General features: G+C 38.2%; 1 pseudogene; it reads right to left on the reverse strand.

Moving 5' to 3' along the window:
* Positions 1 to 15,266, reverse strand: part of LOC148214134 (uncharacterized) — a 105,871-nt pseudogene extending 90,605 nt beyond the window's left edge.
* Between the last annotated feature and the right edge of the window lie 8,568 nt (positions 15,267 to 23,834).

The raw sequence follows: 23,834 nt of genomic DNA on the forward strand, positions 1-23,834 counted from the left end.
CACTGTATTGTATTCAAGGTGCATGCAGATTCATCATTAAGGATAATCTAGGGCAGAACGATCTCTTAATTCTTTTTTAAAATGATGAACAGAATTTGCCCTTTTATAATCATCTGGTACTTTATTCAATCTCCAACTTTCTTAACAGTAGTGAATACAGATGAGGCCAGACCCTGACCATATTCCTTCAATATTCTGAGAGAATACATCTAGCCTTGGAGTCTGAACTCTTTCAGGATCAGCTGGTATTACTTGACTATGTTCCTGAGTTGTTCTGGTCTTCTCAATGGAGGTAAAGCTTATCTATGCAATAATACATTTGAAATGTGAATTTCAATCAAATTAATGTATGTTACATGTGCTGCACATTTCTATGCTTTTATACTATCAGTTCTCAAAAAAGGTAATATTAGATCCATCCTTCCTTCCTTCCTTCCTTCCTTCCTTCCTTCCTTCCTTCCTTCCTTCCTTCCTTCCTTCCTTCCTTCCTTCCTTCCTGTAAAGCACAATTTGGATTGAAAAATGCTGAAGGAGAATCACTGACTTATTTCGAGGGTGACTTTTTATGTGACATCAATGGCTAAACAACCATAAAAGAAAATACATAAATAAATAGCTTATTTGTCTATAGGACACAGACAGAGAAATATTGTTATTGTTATTAGAAATTCCAGAAAGGTATCTCAGGATGATAACTTAGAAGATGAATAATATTCTCTGGTAGGGAGAGTTGTTGATCAATATTTGTTTGCTTATTGTTGAACTAGAAAGGTGTGATCTGCCTACTGTTAAAATTATTTGTGTTAGAATGCCCAAAACAAAGGAGAAAAGTATGATAGTTTTATGAAACTTAATAAATAGAATGTATTTTTTATTTTTTTAAATATTTAGTTTAAACATACATAGTTAACAAAACCATCTTTAATTATAAAGAAAAAGATTCTTTAAAAAAATAAAAGTACAAGCTAAAATATAAAGACTAAAGACCTGGCTCTACCAGCTTGAGTGGGGCAATAAGAGCTCTAATCAATCCTGGGGGTGGCTGGCACCCTGATGACACTCCCTGAGCTACTCGCCAATTCCATGAATTCTTGGAATTTATTTCTTATTTATTTAAGACTGTTTTTATATTGTATTTTAATTTATTTTCTCTTCTCTGTAAACTGCCCAGAGTCACTTTTTAATGAGATGGATGGTGACAAATTTGATATATAAATAAGTGATATATAAAATAAACCAGAAGAGAAAGGAGAAAAAAGAAAAAAAAATCTACCTTATATATTATACTTATCAATAGTTATTGATTTATTAATAAATTCACTACTATAATATGAATAATACAAGATAGTATTATTAGATATCACAAAATATCTGCCATAGTAACATACATTACTGCATCCTTTGATTAGTAGAAAATATTGCCTTTTCCAAAACAGATAAATCAAACATTTCTGACAACCATAACTTGAAATGTGAAATAATATCATTTTTCCAATCTCTTAATATAATTCATTTAAGACACACGCACACACACACACGCACACACACCCATGCTTGATACAACCATAATTCCTGATAAACAGTCAAATTCCAAAATTTTGGTATATAATCCAACATTATGTTAGTGTCTTTTACATTGAAGGGTTTTCCCTTGAATTTGCTTATATACGGTGATACGCTATCCCAAAAGGATATCAATGATCACATGACCATATCATATGAGTCAGTGAACCCCCAAGTTTTTAACACCTCCAGCATAAACACTCTGATGGTGTAATGGTCTGTGGGAATATCCTTCAGAGAAAGAAGGAGGAAGAACCGCAGCCAAGGCAACAGTCAGATAAGGGACATCTCATTCCACAGAAGGAATGGGAGCATGGAAAGCATTTCAGAAGGGACCCCCCCTTGTTTACTTTGGTGAGTCCAATATACCCTAAATTCATTTTTTTTTTTATGAATGAACCTTAATCTCAAATCTGTAGTTACCATTTAAGATTTTGAACAATATGAAGCCATTGATGAGGCTTTATCAGAAATTCCAGTTCTTTAGTCCATGCTTGATAAATCCCAAAAATGTCTACTTTAAAAATATTCTTGAGCTTTTGATAGAGATACTGTATTTGTCCATCAATAAGATGCCCCCATGTACAAGACGACCCCCACTTTTCCAACCCCAAATTAAGAAATCAATATTTTAAAGATAGTGCAGAATACATTTTTATTTAGTAATTAGGTAACATTTACCTGATACACTCAGTGGGAGGAGGTCCAAACTGTCTCTCTGCAGCTCTATTTCCATGCTCTTTTGCATAACGGATTACATTCAATCACGAGTGAAACTGCTGATAGCTTGTCTCTGCAAACAGACTTCCTCTAATTGGTTTGTTCAGCATTAGCTGACGTCAGTTACATCAGGCTCGTGATTGGAGGAAGTCTGTTTGCAGAGACAGTATGGGCAGTTTCACTCGTGATTGGAGGCTCGTGATTGTAGGAAGCCTGTTTGCAGAGTCAAGCTATTTCACTCGTGATTGGAGGCTAGAAATAGGAGGAAACCTGTTTGCAGAGAAAAAGTATGGGCAGTTTTGCAACCGCACGGTTCTCTCCTTGGCTGACTTCCTTGAATAAGACGCCCTTCAATTTTTAGCATAAGGATTTTAGAAAAAAGTATCGTCTTATAGTTGGAAAAATATGGTATGTTGTAGGTTTTAATTCTTTCATGGATTCCATCAAGTAAGAAAGCAACTTGGGTGTCTTTGAGGCAGCCAAAGCATCTAGTCCATATTGATCCCTTAGAACATGCTTAAGCTGAACATACCTCTACTGTTGCGAACTGGGGAGACTAAATTCAATCTGAAGTTAGGAAAAATCCTTCAAATAGTCATTACATAGTAGCTGATTTGAAGTCATGATCCCATCTTCTGCCCAAATATTCCAAAAGAATGATTTATCACCAATTTTCAAAGTAGAATTTTCCAAAGAGTTAGATATTTGAGTCGCGTTATCAAAACTCAATAGAATTTCTTAAATGGTATCACACACTCCATTAAGTATTACTAGCATTTCTTCTGGAGCAGCAGTTTGTTAAATCCGGAAATCTAATGCGCTGAATCAAATATGCTAAGGAAGATGTAGACGGAGCTGAACTGGAAATTATTGGGTACCAAAACAAATCATCAGCTGCTGATTTTTCCCAGCAATCCAGCAATTTACATATGGGGGGGGAAAGTCTCTAGCAAAAAAAGGTTGAAAAATTGATTCTCACAAGACATATTCTTCTGATGGTAATTATAGAATACACAAAAGATTTCACTGTTTATGCTCCATATCAGAGTTGTGTTTGTTCATTCATAACTCCATCCCACCCTGACTCTATATAAATCAGTAATTAAGCAATGATAAATTTGTATGAAAACAAACATTTATTTTGTTACCCTTTAGCAGGGTCCAAAATCACACAAAGATCAAGCAGACGTGAATATAACTTTTCTTCAGACTTCTTGGCAGATTGCATGGAGGCCAACGAGTTTAAGGGGGTAAGTAGCATCATTCTCTATCCATTTTCAAGCCCATAAAAGTTCAAACGAATGTCTGAACTGAAGTAGAAAGGGCACAGATTCCAAAGACATTGCTATTCATAAAATGGGTAATAATTATTTTAGAATGTATGATCACAGCAAGAAGGAGTTGCTTGAGATGGTCAGCCATGCAGTATATATTTAACAGGCCATTTGCTTTTTTAAAATATCTACTTTGAGAGCATTTCTAATCCTAGTGCTTTTCTTTTCCCACAAGCTTTGCAAACTACCAAAGAACCAGACATGCCAAAGGAACAAATCCAGCACGAAGAAAACTTTTTTTAAAAAATGCAAATGACCTGTGTATAGTCCTATGTAAAAGGTGGCTCACTGTGATGACCTGGCTCACAGTTCTGCTGAGCTAAAGACACCACTGGAGCGTGTGATGCAGATTAGCAATGCCGTTAATAAAGATGGGGCAGAGAGAGGCCAAATGTTTGCTAGCGTCTGAAATGCTGCAGCATTGCCTAAAATCTCTATAATGCAGCTCTCAGAGACAATTCCAGAGACTAGTCATTTGTGAACTACCAGCACACAGAAGATCCGTAATTACATTTATGCTAATTTTGGTAATACTGCAAATGAATAACACATCATTGTGAGGGCTTCTAATTAGAAAAATATACATGGATATTGGCATGTGCCAATGTAATTTGCAGAAGAGAGAGAGAGAGTCCACTTAGTTCACTGCTTATATGAAAAACTTTAATTCAATGATATCAGTGTGACTGGGGGAGAGATGGAGAGTATTATCTCTTTGTATCTTGCTGTTTGCCTAACATTTTTTTTTTAATCACTTCTGCAAAAAAAAAGGGACCTTTTTCTCCAACTGGCAGCAAAGAAAAATTAATTGCAGCATGAGATTTCTCTTTTTGTTTAATATGACTTTTTTAAAAAAGGAAGGAAGTATATTTAGATCCAGATAACATACAGCATAATTCAGGTAACTCATTATAAATAGGTTCCCAAGTTCTTCCAAAATTTCTCATCCAAATCTTAATTACCAAAAACGAAAAGTATCCATAGTGTTACATACACTGAAGGAAGTAAAGACTATAACCCTAATGTTAAAAAAAAATGTTTATTTTAATTTATACAATGGATGGCTGGTCATTGGCTAAAACAAATTACTTCTCCATGGGCATTTGCTCCAGTGAGGCTACTGTAATTGAATTTTCTATAATATGTATTACTTCCTTGCAGACATGGTACAGAATTTCATATCCAAATCTACAGAGCCCTGAAGCTCTGAAGCAGAATGCAGTCGTGAGTACGTCCCTCTGCCTCCAAAGAGATCCAAGCTGTGACTTCATTTTGCCCTTTGGAAGAAAGGTCACTCTTAGACACCCAAGGTCATAATGTGCAGAGAGCCAGGGCCACTCAGCTATGCAGAAACACACATGCTGGATTTTAACAGAAAACTGAAGGTTTTGCATGAAAAATATGTTTTTCTGCCCTTCTGACTTTGTCCCTTGATGGGCCAAAGAACTTTCAAGCAACCATTAAGATTGCTGATTTAAATCAGTTTGCAATTTAATCTGAGTCACTCTTGTTAAGGCATGTCATAAATATATCAAATTTTACATATACCAACACTCAAGGTAGCTTGTAGCAATGCATTATGATGTACGTTATGGTCAGAAAAGCATGAAATAGGAGGAAGGATAGCTTCATTGCCTTCTTACTGGGATTTAAGAGACATTTTAAAACAAACCTTTAATTGCATTATTATTATTGTTGTTGTTGTTGTTGTTGTTGTTATCCAAAAAACCCCTTTAATTGCAGTCCAAAATTAATCATACATTATTCATTATCCCATTACACTCTCACCTTTCCAGTGCATATGCATTATCTTCCACCATTTAAGAACAATAACAATATTTTTAAAAACAAAGCTAAAAAGCAAAAACAAAGATTTATATATAAAGACTAGTACGGAGGGAAGTTATATTAATGTAAGATTTCCACATCCTGTATAACTGGAGTTCTGCCTGATGCAAATTCTACATGCATAATAATCACGCCAAAGGATTTTAAGAGCGCTATTGTAGTGTAGTGGTTAAGGTGTTGGACTAGGAGTGAGGCCACCCAGGTTCAAGTCTGTTCCCAGCCATGGAAGTTTACTAAACAAGTTGGGATAGTCAGCCTCACTCTCTTAGTCCAACTGTCCTCACAGGTTTTTTTTTTTCTTTTGGGGGTGAAGGGGGGATAGGTCTTGTACTGTGCTTAGATATTAACAAACAAATAAGGAAAGCTAATATTAAAATACTAACATTAGAAGTTACAGTCACTGTTTAAATATTGGAGATAAGGCAAAATGCAAGGTCCCCCCCCACACACACACACACATCCCTCACACATTCACACCTTACTTGATGTATGTTGGATGCATGAATAAAGACAGATAAACAGATGGCAAAACATGGAAAGATGAAAATGGTTTAAACAACAACAATATCCTCACCCACATCATTGCCCAACCCATACAATCATGGAAGGTAGCCCTCGACTTCCCCAAAAGTATTGCATGCTTCTGTCAACCATTAAAAGCTGCCAGCCTCTCTGCTAATGGTATTACAGCTTTGAATAAAACTGGATGTTGCCTGAGTAACTAATCAGTCATTTACACAACTTGCTTGATATTAAATGCTCAGTCCCTGACTTCTCCAAAACATCTTGCTCCAAAACATCTTGCTTAGACCAAGCTAAATCCAAAAATGCAAGGGGATTCCTTGAAGCTTGGTATTCAGACAAGGCAGCCATTGACAGGCACATAGAGATAAACAACATCTACACATTATTCAAATGAGACAATAAAAAGGAAACAAAAAGACCAGAACACCTCCACACCAGCAATCAACCCCCGGATAAGCAGCGATTAACTCCAGAATTAACACCAGACAAACAATCAAGCAGTACGCAATACCCTAATTAAGGAACTACCAAGAAAAACTACCCAACCCCTTCCCCCCAACACTGGCAGGGCAAGCTACTGTATATAAACAGAGAGCAAAGCCCACTCCATTCTAGCACTGAAGATGTTACCTAGCTGGGTAATGAAACGTTTGCAAGAAAACAACCCCAAGGACTCCTCAGTTCAACCCTGAGCCATGTATATTCTCTTCTATTTGGTATCTTGCTTTGTTTCTCAAAGAAGGATGCCAGTAAGTCCAAGAAAAAGTACCTTATGACCTTATGAGAACTGTCATTTATGTTCTATATCTTAAACACTCTAATATTTCCCTCTCCTGCAAGGATTATTTATTGACTCAGGGCATGAAATTTATTTTTAGACACCATCAGGCCAGCTGACAACATTTCAATTAAAAATTGGGTTACCAGATCTGGGTTACAAAGATTGAAGAGACTACTACAGTAGTGTGTGTGTGTGTGTGTGTGTGTGTGTTTCCCCTCCAGTCGACAACTGGATCTGTGCAGCTGGTAGCCCTAATAAAAAAAGTATGGGTGAGAGAAGAGAGATTTTAAGGTAGGATCTAAGTTGTATTTTGAATTATTTTCAAATAATTATTTGAATTATTTTCAAATTTTCCACTAGATGGGGCCATTACAAAACAATTCCCTAAAAGACCAGCTGAAACAAAAGCACCTTTGTTCCTTTTGTATTGATTATCTATTCCAAATTTTATTAGTTGCATATGCACATGCCCACAGCTAATATCTATCCATTTCAAATTCTTAATCTGTGCAGCCAAAGTATAAATCAAAATCATATAATCAAATCACAACATCAAACAATGAATCGAAACACATATCGTTCGAAAGCAAAAGAAGCTTAAACAGTCATCACAAGGAAGTCTAACAAGATCATAAGGATGACTTCGGCTGTAATCCTACAAACGTCTCTTTGGTCACACATTCCACTCAATGGAACAAGACTTACTGCCACTCATCCTATAAAGAGTTTTTCTCCCAATTTGTTCTCATGCCCAGTGGATCCCAAATATATTTGGAGAAATAAAACTGCTCACTTGCTACATGGTGTGAGGGCCATGGGCCATGGGCCATGAGAGAGACCTGTTTCATTTGGAGAACATAAGATGAGCATGTACCAATAGGGTTTGGGATCAGATTGTGAAATGTGAAATGTAGAAAGACAATAAAAGAGAGGGAGAGGGAGAGGGAGAGGGAGAGGGAGAGGGAGAGGGAGAGGGAGAGGGAGAGGGAGAGGGAGAGGGAGAGGGAGAGGGAGAGGGAAGCATCTCTAAAGCCCCTAGGACCAGGTTTCACTAAGGAAACTTTAGGTGAGGGGAAATCCATACCAGAATAATTAAAAGTGCCCTCAACTCATTCGATGAGAAGTTGGATGGAAAGCAGGGAGCTTCTTTTAGGTCATCAATTGAACCTATGAATAACAACAACAACAACAACAACAATTTAATAAATGAAATAAATAATGAATTGCTGCTAAATATCAATAAGAATTTAAAAATCTTCATACAGTTGTATCTTAAATCTATCTTCTCCTTATACTTTATCACAGAGCTGGGATCTCCTGGCCAACGCGTGATCCTCAGAATGCTATTGGGCACAGCTGCCATGATTTCTGAGCACTCCCTCTCCTTGCTAGGGTTGAAAGGAGTTGGAATCTCTTCCATACCCCAAAAAAGGATGTCTGCACACTTCCCTCTCTTGCTTTATTCACTTCTATCTCTAAGTTTCTTGTTTTGTTTTGTTCTATGTTATTTTATTACTATTGTAGAGCATTCTTCAACAATGGCCTTCATATAACCTGCAGCAATGAAACACAGCCAATCAAATGGAATTAATTCATACTTTTAAAATATGCAAATGAAATCCCCCCCCCTTTTTAAAATTTTGTATCAGCACTGCTTATCCTGGCATCGGGTTTCTACACCTCATTTATATTAGGAAAACCAGGAGCAGCAACTTAGTCTCTATTTTGTAATGAAGTATGACATGTTAAGAGGAATGATGGAAAAGCTAAAAGCAGATCATGTTTGCCAAAAAGGGGTGCAGTACTGAATCACCTGCTAGGCCCAAAGAAAGATCTGTCAGCCATAGTAAGGCTGTAGTTGGACAAAAGTGCTTTGGAATGTTCCATAAATCATTCTGATTACAAAGGAATCTTGGAATACCAAATGGCATATTCAATGAAGTTAGAACAAAACATCAAAAATGCTGCAAATACTGAATTCTAAAAAGAGGACATAAGAACCAAAACAAAAACCACAAAGGGGATGTTTTCTGAGCGTGAAGAAATAAATGAGCACAACATCCCTGTTGGACACTGTCACGTGCTGAATGCTGCATGTTAGAGGTCACGTATTGTCAAAACTTTGAGGGCAAACAAATCCAGTGTCAGACAATGATGCTGAGTGTTAGATATTTAGCGATGAACCTCAGCCTTTTCTCCCATCAACTGGGCCCGAGTGTTGCATAAAGCATCTACCTGGAGGTGACAATCTCTTAATTAGCAGAGGTTCATTATTGACTTGAGAGTACCTTCACCCCAGTTCTTCTTATAATGAGCTTTAGTGACCCAAAATATGATGGATAGGAGGGAAGAAATCACTCACTTTGAAACCAGTTAGTATCATGGTATCATTCAAAATGTGACTGTGACTGATTTTTCCTCCTAAGTCCCACATAAGTCCCAATAAGCCTCCAAACCACTATTTTCCAAACTGACTGATAAACATGAGCTTCAGTGTCTCCCCTTTCAATCTAAAATGTACAGTACTTGAATTGCTATAGTGAGAAATAAGAGTGGAATTCCAGGGTCTTCTCCCCTTCTGCACCTAGACTCTCACTTGCAGGAACGATCGGCCCTCTCACCACATGTTGTAGTTCTGCATGTACTTTTGGGTGCTCCAAAAGAAGCAGAAAAACTTCCTACTCAACTTTGCTGGAGTAGCAGTTGTTGACATGGGAAGAAACAAATGTGGAGTTTGTGGGTTGGCAGGAAAAAGTAGTATAGAAGTTGAGTCCACTTACATGCAGAACTCTAGTTAGTGATTTTCAGTTAAGACAGAGTTTGAGAAATTTGAAGAGCAATGAAGAGTCTTATGGAACCTTAAAGACAAACAATGTTTTAAGGAAGAAATATTCATCAGCTACAGCCTGCTTTAGCCAATTGGTAGCTCACCTACGGAGGAATTGTCCAAGCTTAAGTTCTTCCTCTTGAATTTTTGTCCAGATGAAGGCCTCGCTGAAGATGCAGTCTTTTGAGGTTGCAGAATCACCTTCACAAAGAATAGGTCTTTCTGTTATAGCCTTAGTATCTTGGAATGACTGCCCAGAAGAGAGGTAGCTGAGCCCTCCCTACTTCCTTCTGTAGGAAAGTTACAACTTTCCATACTCAATCTGCCTTAGAAGGCTAAAGTGTCACTGAGATTTGACAATGAAATATCTTTAGCTCAGCAGTGGTGTGCAATATCTACCTCAGGATTCTTGTGGGACTGGGACATGGAAAGAGAGAGTATTTGGAACCACAGAGGTGGTAGCACATACAGTGGAATGTAAGGGAAGGGTTATAGTCACCTGTCATATCTACAATTCTCAGAGATGATGCACCAATATGTTATCCAGATACATTTTATCTTTTTTTTTCTTTCTTCAATTTTTAGTATAAAGGGTTGCAAATACTTGAAAAATTAAGTTCATAAATTTCAACATTCCCTACAGAATAGAAGAGCAGAACTGGTCTTTTGCCATGAGGATTCATATCTCTTTCCCTACTACAAAATAGCTTCTTACTCTGTACCGTAGATGCATGACAATGACCATCATTCCAAATCCCCTCATCCATGCAATTATTAAAAGGACAGGAAGGCTGATGCTTGAAGAACAGAAAATAAGGATAAAAGGCAAGTGAGTAGATTTACCTTGAATAATCCAGCTAGGAAATAAACTGTTCTTGAAACATGGTTTTGAAAGAGTCTAGACAAGTGCCTAATAAATTGGAAACAAAGCTCCTCCTACCATACCACAAAGAGGGATTATAGATAAACTGAAGTATGATTTAGAAATGGGCAGATTTCAGAACAAACAGAGCTTGACAGTTTTGAGATGTCTGTCATCATGGGTCAATAAAGTATGTCTAAGTATATAGCAAAATGTTTTCAAAGTCAACAGCGTATAAAAATGCTAGTTTTGTGGTTTTTGAAGCTACACTGATAGCAGTAACTCAGGTGTGTGTATATGTATATATATATATATACTATATACATATATATACTGGAGAACTTCAGAAAATAAATACTTTCTAAAGTCACTAAATCATTAATGCTATTAAATATAATTAATGATTGGGAGGTTACGTTGGCAAGTACTTAAAAGTACTTAATTCCCTTCACGCGTAATAGAGCTATTTGTTATTCAAATTGCAGCAATCATTATGAGTGAAAGTGGTTTCAAAAGAATGCCAAGTCATTAATGAAAGTCCAAATTTTGAAACAAAGTAATGCAAATCTTTCCAACAAAGAAGTAACTAATATGCATAGAACATCACTGTGGCTTACATTAAGAAATGGCAGGAAAAATTGGAGCAGGAATGACTCTAAGGGATAGAAAATGTTCCTCCCAAAATAGTTTCTGTTCACCCATTTTCTCCCTGTCCACCTAGCTGAACAAAATCAACAAAATGTCAAACATTATGGTCATATATATTATAATTGTGTATTTTTCTTTTTAAAGCCTTCATCCATTCCTCTGTTCCAGTATAAGCAGTCAAAGCTGATTCAGTCAGGAGAAGACACTGGCCAGAAGATACTGGCCAGGTAGTGAACTGGGAGGGATGATGCGCAGACCACCTCCATTGCAGAGTTCAGCCAATGAATCTTGGGTATTTTCACCAACTTCTGCTAGGATATGTTCTACAAGGTGTGACAGAGAAACAAAACTAGCCTGAAGATTGGAAGGTTTGGCCCAGTCAAAAAACATAGCATTTTCTGAAGTATTTTTCTGAATACATATGGAAATGTCACAAAAGCAATCACTGACAATCACAAAGCTTTTTGTGAAACAAAATGCCTCAAGGAAAAGCAGATTAGGAAGCATTCGGTAAGACTTGCTCTTCATAAGAACAATCAGCAAGAGAACTTTTTCCTAATACTGAGGAATAGTGATGAGGCTGTCATGAGTCATCAAAGTCTGTTGAAAATAGATTAGCTTCTTGCCTGAACAACTCAGTTTCATTGATAAAGTAAATAAAGTGACATTAATAGCATTACTTCTGTAAGTATTAATTATAACAAAATCTTTGTTTAGATTCTTTTCTACTCCTTTGCTCCCTCAGGCTATTTATTCTAGAGCGGTGTTGTCCAAACTTGGCCACTTTTAGATGAGTGGACTTCAACTCCCAGAATTCCCTAGCCAGCATGGCTGGCTGGGGAATTCTGGGAGTTGAAGTCCACTCATCTTAAAGTGGCCAAGTTTGGACAACACTGTTCTAGAGTGTCCATTGTAAAAGAGTCATGTGAATGATAGAATAAAGCCATCACTCTATGGCTACCATATTTGGGCTGCAAAATACCAGGTGCCACCAAATGGCAGCAAATAATCAGAGTTTTCCTTGCATCGTTTTGTTGCCATCTAATAGTCATCTGGATATTTGCACCCATATATGGTAGCCATAATCTATATTTACCCAAAAGTTAGTCTAGTGATACTTAATGGAGCTTATTCCTTAAACCAGCATGTGTGGAATGGCAATCTTACATCGTACTAATATTTGTATTTTACTTTTCCTTGCAAAGAATTCAGAATAGCGTTTTGTGTGATAGTTTTGGCTGAGTTAGTCAAGACCATCCAGAAGTGAACGGCTTAGAGATTCCTGCTTCTTAAGATTAAAAAAATCATCATCATTGTCTGAATTAAGAGCTGTAGCAATTAAGATAGCTGCAACACCTTATTCTCCTGCTGTTGAATGTAATGTGAAGTTCATAAAGCATTTTTGTTCATGGGTGAGGGCAGGCCAACATTTTATTTCATTGCAAAATGTAGTATAGGGCTCGTTTACATACTCTCTATCCAGGATTTAATAATGTTAGTTTTAAAGCACTTGTGAGACACATATGCCTGACATTTTAGAAATTCAATTACCTAAAGATTCAGCAAGGTTTTGCTTTGCTTTGCTTCAACTCCTTTTAAAAAATGGTACTGAAATGCTTACTACTAAATATGGTTTTTAAAAATGATTGAGATGTTTGCCAAGGAGCAGAATTTTAATTTTTGCTGCTTGTATCATTATGATGGTATCCTTGACACTTTGCTTCTGTGTCTGAAAATTCTACCTGTTTATTTAGTGTGAGGAGTGTGGATTGCTAGGCATGCAAATATGTCTGAGGTGAGGGTGAAGATTGATATAGTGATTGCTAAAGATACAGATGGTTCTCTTCATAAAAACTTAGTGGTATTTTTCTTTGTAGTTCTTAGTGGGAAAAGGGAGATTATGTCATCTCCAATATGAAAGTTTTCTCAGACATAGTACGTGATTGTTCCACCCTTTCACCTTCCTGATACTATACTCCCTGCCTATATTTGAAAGACAGTTCAGGAAAAATTGAATGGAAGTTTAAGTTTAAGCAATACTTCTTAACAGTATTGCTTCTATAGCTAAGTAAAATGTTATTATTCAACATTTCATTTTAGAGATAACTATTATTATTATTTTGTTGGTCGCACAATCAGCCAGATGTTTTGACTGGATTTGGCATTTTTATCCACCTATCGATTCCTTCCCAACAACCTGGGATAGGCAGATGCTGTTTGATGGTGTTAAAGGTACCATCGCAGGATGTAAGCTATTCCGAGTAAAGCTGCTTTTTGTAACTGACTGATGGTGACTTTGTCAATGCTGATGGTCTTCAAGTGGTACTCCAGATGTTTTCGGATTGCACCCAAGGCACCTATTACTATTGGTACTATCTTTGCTTTCTTTTGCTACACTTGTTCTATTTCTATTTGCAGGTTTTTGTATTTTGTAATTTTCTCCAGTTCTTTCTCTTCTGTTCTGCTGTCTCCAAGTATTACAATGTCCACTATACAGACTTTTTTGTCTTTCTTATCAACCATTGTTAAGTCTGGGCTTTGTGTGGCAGGTGCTTATCTGTTTGAATTCTAAAATCCCAGAGCACTTTAGCTTCTTCATTTTCTATTACTTTGTCTGTTTTGTGGTCCCACCAGTTCTTGCTTGCAGGCAAATGATATTTCTTGCAAATATTCCAATGTACCATTGTCGCTACTTTGTCATGCCATTGTTTGTAGTCAGTCTGTGTGATCTTTTTGCAGCAGCTGACTAGGTGGTCCACCATTTCTTCAGCTTCTTTGCAGAGGCAGCATTTGCTGTCTGTTGCTGTCTTCTCAATTCTGGCTTTGTATGCATTTGTTCTTAAAGCTTGGTCTTGTGCAGCCAGAATTAGCCCCTCTTTCTTTCTTCAACTTTCCTGCTCTTAACCATTGCCAGGTCTTGTTGTTATCTGCTTTGCCTGTTAATTTTGTGTGTGTGTGTGTGTGTGTGTTTGTGTACTGGCCATGTAATACTTCCCATGTCTCTTTTCTATTCTTCATTTGGTCTTTCTTGTAGGCCAGTTAGGTCTCTTAACTATTCAATAAGCCTTCATGGTATACTAGTTTCAATGCATTTTGTTCACTGTCCTTCAGACATTCTCCCAATGCCCTTTTTTCTTCTTCAACTGTCTGGTGTACTTGCAACAGTTCACGCCCACCTATGCTCCTTGGTACGTAAAGTCTGTCAGTGTCACTGCATGGATGAAGTCATGATTCATTGTCATTATTTTTCTGGTCTTCCTATCCAGGGTTTCTAGTTCTGCTTGAGTCCAGTCCACTATTCTAGCTGTGTATCTAATGACTGGAATTGCCCAGGTGTTAATTGCCTTGATGGTATTTCCTCCACTGTGTTTGGACTTTAAGATCTTCTTCACTCTTCTGATGTATCCACTACTAATCTTCTTCTTGACTCCAATGTGCTTGATGTTGTCAGCCTAAAGGATGCCCAGGTATTTGTAGTGATCTTCTTCATCCAGACTCTTGATATTATTTCCATAGGGCATCTTGATTCCTTCAGTTTTCACTATTTTTCCCCTGTTGATGGTAAGGGTGGCATATTTGTCCAGTCCAAACTCCATTGCTATATCTTGGCTGTATATTTGGGCAGTGTTGAGCAATGATTCCATTTCAGATGGTGTTTTTTCATGCAGTTTCAGATCGTCCATGTAAAGGAGGTGGGACAACCTGGCAGATGTTTTTAATGTTTGATAGCTATGGCCTGACTTGTTCAGTATTGTTGACAGAGGAATCAATGCAATGACAAACAGTAGTGGTAATAGTGAGTCTCCTCTATCACCATTGACCAGCAACTGTGTCTTCCATTATGCCATTGATCTTTGCACAAAGCTTCTGATGTTTCTACTGACTTCTTATATCTAGGCACTTGATTATCCAATCGTGTGGTAGGGAGTCAAATGCCTTCTTGTAATCAATCCAAGCTACATTCAAGTTGATCTTCCTTCTCTTGCAGTTTTCCAAAATCATCTTAGGATCTTTTGTCCCTCTGCTGTTTGGGTGGTTTCTTTTCTGCTCAAATGGAAAGAGTTTGTTTTCAGCTAGATGCTGTTGGACTGCATCAGCTATCACACCAATTAGCAATTTGAAAGTTGTTGGTAAAAAGTAATTGGCCTGTAGTTGCATGGTGCTGCCCCTTTTGTTGGGTCTTCCATTATCAGGTAGGTTTTGCCAGACATTAACCAATCTTCAATTTCACCTCCTTGCAGTATGTTGTTAAACTGCTTGGCAATGATTGGGTGCAGACCACTCAGGTGTTTCAACCCAAAACCATGCAGTTCATCTTCACCTGATGCTGACAAATTCTTGATCTTCCTTGCCCTTTTCTCCATCATTTCTGCTGTTATTACAAGTTCTTTCATTTCAGCTTCTTTTTATTCTTATCCACCTTTATCCAAGCTGCATTCTTGTTGTATTTCTTTGGGTTGTCCCATAGCTGTGCTCAGAACTGCACTGTTTCTTGTTTGTCAGGTGTTGAATGGTTCATTGCAGTCTCTCCATTGATGGATTGGTAGAAATGTTTCTGATTCAACTGAAATTGGAGATTCTGCCTATAGTGTGTAATTCATATCTGCTGATCTTCTTGGTTATAGCTGTTAATTGCTGCTTTATTATTTCCAGTGCTTCCTTGGTCTTTCTTGTTTCCAGGTGATATTTCTTGATCAGGTATTCTTTGTTCTTCAGCTTCTTTTCTTTCATCTGGTCTAGCTTGCTTGCATCTGATCATAGCATGCTGATCTTATTGTCCAACCTGATCTTCCATTTTGGTGGTGCACTATTTGGCTTTTTTTCCCGTTTATTGATTTTGCATCCAAGGTATTCAGTTATAACTGCAACTGTACTGTACATTAGTTGGTTTGTTTGTTGCAGTGACCTGGTGCTTATATTTGATATCACAGTATTGGCATATTTTAATACTTGTGCTAGCCGTTTCTTTGTAACCAGCTTCAATGAAGGCAGCCTTATTCTGTTCTTTTTGTGCTGTTCTAGATACTCAGTTATTCTTTGTTTCAGTTCCTCTTGTTTTTTAGTTATAGGGCTTTGTTCTTTCTGAGTAGAAGGCAGAGGAGAGGGTGCCTGGTTTGGGAATAAAAAAAATTCAGTAGCTATGCTGGCTTCCTCTACCCCTGACTTCCCCTGATTTCTCTCTACTGTCTGAGCTACTTCTGGCAAGGTTTCTATTTCTTTGTCCTGGGTAGACCTCTGCAGTTCTTCCAATTCTATTTCTGTGAATACTTTATTTGTGTTATAAATCAACACTGATCTGCTAGCTTCTGTTCTGTTACTTCTGATTCTGGATGTTGTTCTTTCCAGGACTGGTGCATTCTTTTCTGATATCCTCTTCTTGTTGGACTTGATTTGTAATAGCAGATCATTTTTTCTTTCTTTCAATCTTCATATATTTGCAATGGGTAAACAACTCTTATTCCAGTAGTTCTGCAGCTGCTGGCCCTGGTTGCTCAGCCAACAGTCCTAAGTCCTGTAGCCCACTTGTCACCAGATGTACAGGAACTAGAACATCTAGTGCAGTCCTTGTTGATCCAGGTGACAACTGATCCAGTATGGGTTTCTGTAAATTACGTCTCACCATATTGTTTATGGGAGAAACACTCTTCATCTGGCTCCTCTGATGAGACCTGTCCAGTATGGTTGAACCTCTAGCATAGCTCTCATCCTCCTTGGAGCATGCAAGCCCCACAACCACATCAAGGTAGTGGCCTCACTGGGCAATTATTATTGTTGCTGTTGTTATTATTTCAATTATTAAAGCTGATCTATACATATTGTTAAAAGCCTATTGTTTCATTTGTTCCTGTCTTCCTTAAAGCTAGTCAATGACAGGAATTTAGGACCAATTTAACAATAACTTACAAGCTAATTTCCTCCCTCCATTTCTTAGTTTGTCAAATCTGTGGTTAATTTCCTGAATTTTTCCAATTAAAAGGTTTACTGAGTCAATAAGCAGACGCCAAAGCAATTATTCAAATAAGGACATTTTTCTTACCCATCAATATAATAGCTTGATAGAAAGCTCAGCAGGACAGAGTACAAAAAGAGAAGAAAGGAAACAAACACAAAATCCACAAATCCAGTTTTCATCTTCTTCCAGTATCAGCTGTAAAGTGTATTTCTTACAGTTATTGTAGATATGTATTCCTTGATAAAGCAAGCATGTACTACATTTTCATATATATATATATTTGTGTTGGAGATTCTTTTAAGATCCTCACCATGATTTTAGCAGCTCTATATTTTTACCATTGAATTTTTCCATGTGACTGCTTAAAGTTAAAGAGGGATTTCCAGTATTTCTCTTTTCCTTTTTTTTTTTTTTTTAAATCTATTTATACCTAGAGAAATTGATTTGTATCCCTGGGGACAGGGAGCTGATTTCTTTAGTCACATGCCTCAGTGCTATAGGGCTAGGAGGTGGTACTATATAATTTGTTTCATTTTTATCATGTTGTTTAACTTTTAGGTGCCAGTGAAGGCAGCTGAGTATCAGAGCCCTATCTCTCACACAGAGGTATAATGGTATCTAGGAATGACCTTGGGAGACAGATGGAAGATCCACAAACTAGACAATGGTTAGACAACCAGCAGCTGAGCCCACAGAAGGAATGTACACATGGCAAATGTCTCAGAAGGGACTCTCCCTAGTTTCTTGGACAGTAAAGGCAAGGGGGGAAGGAGAGATGTATTTTCAGACTTGCAAGATTTTGTTATTGTAACCTTACAATAAAGTTAGAACTAGTACTTCTGAGTGTGCTTTTTGTCTGGACTACCTTCCAAGGCTGACACTGGGTTTAGGCAGAGGGCACTAGGGGAGGTGATCCCCTCCCAGAAGATAGATGGCAGCAGCAGAAACTACCAAGCACCAAGGCAGGAAACTGAGGCCAGGGTATGTTGACCCAGATGGCTTATAAAATGATAGTTTGAGACTTTTAAGCCTTTCAGCACATGGGTTCCATCCTACTACTACAAACTTCATAATGATGAATTACATTTCCACAACTGGACTATTCATATTATGTGATCCATAACCTGGTTTGAAGTACCTAAATCTAGGGACAAAGAATATAGTCACAGAATTCAGTTGTTGCTAGTATTGTTGGATGCTTGACCAGGAACTGTAGAATGTAAATATTTTAGCCAATCTTGAGGCTTATTAATCATAGAAGATGCTGCCGCATAAACTTTTCTATTTAATTCTGCAGCTGAGCAATTTTCCAAGGTTTGTGGATATTGTTGTTAGTTCCAATTAATTTATTTTTATAACTCATGCCCCAAAGTCCTATCAGAAGTTCTTTTAGAATAAAACCCTGGATAAAATTAAAGTCAGCTCTTCCATTCTGGACATTTATCACTAGTTGTTTTCTTGAATATATGCAAAGGATCATCTGATGTTGATGCAAATGAACTATATGATTTCCATTTCTTCTCACCAGTCAACCTGAACCACACAGGAAGCTTAAGTGAGCCAAACTAAATGTGACAGTAATGACTCATCTACATATATGTAAGAGCTACAGTACAGCATGCAATTGCATCTCTATATTTTCCTTAATTATAGACTGGGGAGGGACCATAATGGATTGTCCTGCATACAGAGTGAAACTAATCTCTTCCTTTTCAGGCTTGATAACGAGGCCATCTTCACCTGCATAGTTAGAAACTTTGGGGGGGGGAGTTATTTGTTCTTAAGGCTGCTGCCTCCATGTGTATTTTGGGGAAGGCACAGAGAATTTGGACTGCAGATGCAGCTCAATTTGCTTTTTTTGTTCAGGGCTCTACGAATAACAATTGTTCAATGCATCAGTAAATCATTAAGAAAAAATAAATAAAAGTATGTTGAAAGCACATGGAAATTAGAAACTCTAAGCCCATAGGATTTTGCTGGATGTCTGCTAACCCTAACCCTAACTGTGGTGGACACCTGGGGAACATGGTTTTCGATTCTAATGGTACAAGAAATATACAAGTAAAACTTTTCCTCTTTGACTTGTCTAACTGCATTCTACCCTTTCTATCCATATTTTTCTTCCAGTTGAATGCAGTTCCGGTATCAGACATTAGCTTGAGAAGGAAGGAGACAGGTAGCATGAATGTAGAAAGATACATTTCCTCATCAGGTGTTAATGCCAGAGGTGTGACATCTTCCTTTTTCTGTGGTAATACATGGATTTGCAAATGTTACATTATATTGAGCTCTGATGTGCCCAAAGTCACCAATAGGTAACTCCCGAGGGAACTGCAAATGAGACCCATAAATATTTCTTGAAACCAACATAGCTGGTGCATCTGCTGATCCATGATGCTTCATTACAGGACTAATTACCCTGAAAATGCATTTTGCCTTCCTGAACAGATGACTGCTTCTTAGACACACCCAACAATTCCTGACTTTATTTAGCTGGCAGATTAGAAGCCATCTTTTTCAACCTTTTATGGGGCAGAGACACTCTCTACCCCACCCCCACCCACCCCCACATCATACAAATGTTCCATCTGTGTTTATTGAGGGAGTATCTTAAATCTCTGTTTGAATTCTACCATCAGTTAAATCGCTTACTAAGACTGAGCAAAGATCCTTCTCAGGAGGAAAAGAAAAGCTTCCAGTCCATGCATTAGAAGGTTTTATTAATCTTGGTGTGTGTGTGTGGGGGGGGGGGGGTAGACATGGCATATTCTTTTTTAGATGTATTTTGTTATGGTGCTATTCAAGAATAATGTCTGTTGTCAGAGCAGAGCTCATCTCAAGCTTTTGCAAAATCATCCTTTATCCCTTCCAGAGTTAGGATGGAAAAGGTTCTTTGGAAGAAAGGGGAAACATATTCCCCAGTGTTCAAAGGCAATGATGGCATTTCTTTCAAGAAAGGGCTAAAGATTAAATTGAACAGCTTGTCTCTCTTCAGTCTTCACAAAATCACAAAGCAAGAGTCCAGGAACAAAGAAAACTATGGCACAATTTCCTGAAGTTTAGCATATATTTTAGAAAAGGGTGAGGAACGAGGAAATCTAAATTCATGCCCATTCCTAAGTTCCAAAGCTAACATATTGAAGTGGGGTGGGGGGTGGGGTTGCCTTTGCAGCCGAGCTAGGAAAACACCATTAGCTCAAAGCAAGAGGGACATGTATGCAGGATACCTTGAGGGTATTCAGGAAAGGGTATACAGCCACCCTAAGGGTATCCAGGAAACCCTGAGGGTCTCCAGGAAAAGGTCTACAGCTAAACCGGTTCAACCTGTCTTGTGTACCTTGAGGGCATCTAGGAAAGGGTCTACAGCCAAACCGGTTCAAACTGCGGTTCAAACTGCCTTGTCCCTGTTAACTATAAAAACTGAGCTTGTATTTCCGGTGGCATGGCAAAACCCTGGCATATTTGCTGCCTATGCTTTGGGTTGCTGACCACCCAACTTCCTTTTATTCGGCCAAATAAAGAGCTGTTTCTTTCTAAGAGCCTTCTCCTGAATTCTTGGCATTTGATTTCTCTGGGATTCAGGGTTGCAAACCTTACAATATTAAAGCCATGATGGAGAACCCACAGTCCTACAGGTGCCAACAGATGCAGATTTGCTTCTCAGAATCATTTACCCTCTCTTCTGTCTCTCTGTTGTTTCTCCATCTTGAGAGAGAAGAAACATGTGATGGTCACGAAGCAACATTTCCACCTAGTCATTTATGCACACATTATCCATTCTCTCTCATACTTACTCATAGAGGGAGGGAGGGAGGGCGGAGAAAGAGAGAGAGAGAGAGAGAGATCACATTGTCACCTTATTTTCTTTATTTTTCTTCAAGCTTCCTCTCCATCTGTTACTGTTATATGGTGAAAGATGAAGGAGGAGAATTGCTCAAATTGGAAGTCAGTCAGGGGACAGGAGCTATTGATGAAGGTATCAGTGGAAGTCATCATCCTTGGAGAGTTAGGATGCCAGGAAAAAAGGATGAGGGTCCCTTTGTTAACAAGCTCTTTTTGCACTAGTGACTTATTTAATTTATAAATTGCCCTTCCTCCAAGAACTTGATTATGCAGTGATCTCTTACATTATCCTTACGAAAACCTTATTAAAGTTAGCAGCTGGCCAGTCACCTAGTTTGCTTCTTGCTTGTACAGGGACTCAAGTGTTCCCTGTCCAAGGCTAGTGCTTTGTCTTCTGTCCTGCCTCAAGAATAAATTGAGCTAATGTGTTGGGCTTCAAGAAAAAACAAACATATAGGAAAAAGATGATTAAGCAGCTTCCTGGACTTACAGCTAGCAAAACTATAGAAAATTATGCCCATAATTTAAATTCTCTTTTAATTTAATTTTATTGATTTGATGACAAGACTAAGATTGCAATATGAAATCTCATTATCAAAGTTATTCCCTCAGGCAGGGAAAGATTGCCATTCTGTCTGCTGAGTAATTATTCAATAGAAATTGGACAGATCATCATAATCCTTGGAGCTGTGTACTGGATGTCAATGAAGAGGTTGATGTAAGTTACCTTTGTTTATATGATTTGTCTAGATCTGAACCAAACAATGGCTTCTGTTCTGGCTGACTGAACATTATGGCACTGATCTTTAATGACTCAGTGAGAAACATTTCACCTAGTGTGCAGGAATGAGGGGGCAATACAGGATTGTGGGCTCATTTCTGTCTCAGAAATCCATATTTCTCTCAGAATACGCCTTCAGAATCCATATTTCAAACTGAATTTCAATGAGATCATAGACCTGAATAGCATTCTGAAAAATGTAGTATCTCTGGGACATGATCACAACTTAACAAGGCCCAGTTGTTGCATGTATATCTACTATCCTAGCTTACTGTTAAATTAATGGAGATTCAGAAGAACGTAGGAAAAAATCTATAGCTGGAATGCTTATACAGTAGCTAGATTAGGAAATATATCAAAACTGAAACAGTACAATAAATAGAAAGAAGGTATCAATTAATGTTTTGTATGGTAGTCTGTATGATTGCACCTTCATAGATACCCCCACAGCATGCTCTACAGTGCACTCAAAATAGATCTGTGCTACCCTGCTGTCTACACAGTTTTAACATGTGACTTTCCAAGGGCCTTGAATGGTCATTCACTTGGCTGAAATGCCAGCCTTCCCTAACGTCATCCACCAAGTAAAAAGCCTCCTTCAGTTAGCATGCACAACACTCTGTTATTCAAACTCTGCATTTTTTCTTTTTTTTTCTTTCTTTCCCATCATACTGTTGACTGATTTTTTAAAAATTCCTTCTTATTACTATGGGTTGAGCATTTGTTCTTGGACAACTAAGTGCTACTAGGTGGCAAGGAGTTAAGGTTGCTTTTGTATAACCATTGTTGAACAGCTGGAGTGTGAGAAAGGGGGGTAGCTGTGGGAATCGGGGTGCAACCTGTAAACTACCCCAAGAATACAATGTGAGGAGAGGAAGCAAGGAACCAGGGGTCCTCTAAGTGGGGCAGCACAAGGAATGGCATTCCTTGACACATGAACAAGTATAAAAGCTGATTTCCCCCCCTTACACTAGTTCTTCTCTCTCACCCCAACCTAATCACAGAGTTGTTACAGAAAAAATAGTGGATATTGTGTAAGCTGCTTTGAGCTCCTGTACAAAAAGTGGGATATAAATCAAATGAATAAATAAATAGATCATTACTATAAATCCAGGAGAGGCAAGTCAGTTTCACAATTGTGCACTCTCTAGGTCCACCATCTGACCTTTCAGCCACTAGTTGGCAGCAATTTTTTTTTCCTCTGTTGGTTGTTTGCTTGACTGCTTATTAGGTTGGCCAGTAGGCTGCAAAGAAGGGATCTAACATATATACCAACCAAAAGAACTGAGTTTTACGTCAGCCCTTCCATGGAGTTTGTGAAGCCAAAAACAATATAGTCAATGTCAGGGGCATGTGCTCTGCAGAAAGACTGCACTGCTTGATCAACTCATTTACAGCTGACGGGGGGTGGGGGGACAGAGGACTGCTGCAGCCACCAGAGATCCGGTCCTCATTAGTGGATAACTGCAAGCCTGCTTATTTCACTATCTCCCTGTGGAATGACAGAAGGACATTTTAGCAAAATGCGCAGTAGCTATATTAGCATCTACCTAAATGAATGCAAAAATGCAGGAAAATAACAGGTGGAAAATTGAAAATTTACACACACATATATTATCTTTTTATTTCATTCTAGAAGGAAGCTGAAGGAATCACTCCATAGTATGCTGCCAATAATGAGGAGGAGGAGGAGGAGGAGGAGGAGGATCCACTTCATATTACAGTATATATTTTAACACAAGTGCCCTCCATTCACTTCAGGGTTGTCTACGGGAGGGGTGGGGAGGTGTCAAAATCTGTAAAATGGCAGGCAGGGCTTTGATTGCAATGCTGTACCTGGCATCTTGCAGATTTTGATACACACACACACACACACACAAAACACCAGTAGAGGCCCCTGCCTCACCTCATCCTGAAGAACAATTCTCACTCTGACTGTATGTACAGGATCCTCATGACTCCCACCCTAACTGTATTTAAAAGTTATTTTAAAAAGTGTTTTTCTCCCTCTAGGTCTTGAGTTAGGATGGGTGGTGAGCTTTGATGTGATTCTATATGTTAGTCTGAATGCTTTCTCTCTTCTGAACATGCATTGCTCTTTTCTTTGTTATACTGTTCTTGCTGGTTTTAATGTTGTAAGCCATCCAGA

This window comes from Python bivittatus, unplaced genomic scaffold (assembly GCF_059951505.1).
Source record: "Python bivittatus isolate LINGU-HERP-01145 unplaced genomic scaffold, Pbiv_v1 ctg000700_np1212, whole genome shotgun sequence".
In the NCBI taxonomy this organism is placed as follows: Eukaryota; Metazoa; Chordata; class Lepidosauria; order Squamata; family Pythonidae; genus Python; species Python bivittatus.